This window comes from Mus caroli, chromosome 4 (genome assembly GCF_900094665.2).
Source record: "Mus caroli chromosome 4, CAROLI_EIJ_v1.1, whole genome shotgun sequence".
NCBI lineage: Eukaryota > Metazoa > Chordata > Mammalia > Rodentia > Muridae > Mus > Mus caroli.
In genome coordinates this window covers 101320819-101322545 of record NC_034573.1, presented here as the reverse complement: position 1 = coordinate 101322545, position 1727 = coordinate 101320819, and positions in this window count along the sequence as shown.

Below are 1727 nucleotides of genomic sequence, written 5' to 3'. Positions count from 1 at the left end.
CTGCCTATGTATGCGTGGTGGCCAGCAGAAGCCTGTGCCACTCTGCAACGGCACATGTGGCTTCCCACATTTGTCTGTCTCTCTTTTGGTTTTGTTTCTGAAGCCAGGACTCACTATGTGGTCCAGAGGGCCTGAAATCCATGATCCTCCTGCCTCTGCCCCACCTCCAAAGCCCTGGCTTTACAGATGTCAGCTGAACCATCCCCAGCTCTCGGTCTGTCTTTTGTCGACAATGTGATGTGGGACTAACCGGGGTCATATTGTGGTTATTTTTTTAGAGTCTTTTATTTATTTTTGACAAGTCTGTACACATGTATCTGATGTATTTTATCATACCCACCCCAAGTCTCCTCTCCTAGACCTCTTGAAGTAATTAAGTTTTGGAGACAGGATCTTGCTATATAGCTCAGGCTGGCCTCCAACTCACGATCTTTTAGCCTCAGCCTCTGCAGGGTCATAACTTTTTATGTTATGATCTTTGTGTGCCTTATGCTCTTTTGGTTTCATGGCCTCTTCCTCCATTAAAAATATGTTTAAAGGTGACTGAATTGGACTGAGAAAATAGCCCATCAGTACAAAGCTTGGCATGCAAGCATGAGGACCAGTGTTGGACCTCTACCACCTATGTAAAAATCCAGGCATGGCAGTTCCTACTTTAATCTCAGCATTAGGAAGGCAGAAATGGGCTGGTTCCTGATCCTAGGCTAGCCAGGAAGGCCCAGGTCCCAGAGAGAGACACTGTCTCTAAAAATCAAGCTAGACAATTTCTGAGGAATACCACCAGAGGCTGACCTATGACCTTTGCACCTATGTGCATGCACACCTACATTTTATGTGCACCCCCCACGAACATGCACATACACATATATGATTGCATTGGCACAAATATAAATATAATACAGGTTGGATTCATTCTTAGATACTCATTATTAGCATATTCATTTTTTTCTGCTTTAAAAGGAATTGAAGTCAGAACATTCTCTTCACTCCCTGTAACTATTAAGTGCCGTTGGCAATGTGCCTAATGGATAAGTCATCTTTGGACTAATTACTGATCTCACCCAGTTCTCATTTCCAATTACTGATCTCACCCAGTTCTCATTTCCCACTCTTTATAATTTCAGGGTTCTCTCTCTCCTCTCTCTCTCTCTCTCTCTCTCTCTCTCTCTCTCTCAACTTTTATTTTTATTTTGGTCTTTTGATACAGGGTTTCTCTACATAGCCCTGGCTGTTTTGGATCTCATGCTATCGACCAGGCTGGCACCAAACTCAGAGATCCACCTGCTTCTGCTTCGTAAGTGCTGAGATCAAAGGTTTTGTGCTACCACACCCAGATGACAGTTTCAGTTTTGAGCAGCTGCTATAACAAGTTCTTAAGATACTCAGACGCTGCCTGAGGACAGTGACCAAGTCTGAGTTATTCTCCACTCTGAACCTAGAACACTCGATACAGAAAATACCATCAATAAGATGAGTGCCAGACACAGTACACACTGATAGTTCAGGACATACTGTGACAGGGCCAAGTATCCTCCATTGTTGTGGCCCGCCCGCGGTCCACAACACGAACGGTTCACTGAGAATGGCAGTTCCCTGCAAAGAGAGGTAACTAGATAGGGCGGAAGAAACAATGGAGTCAAGACAACATTCGGATCAAGACTCAATTTAATATTTCCAGACACTCAGTTTATAAAGGAAGGGGGAGGGAACCCAATTTCCCGCCAAGT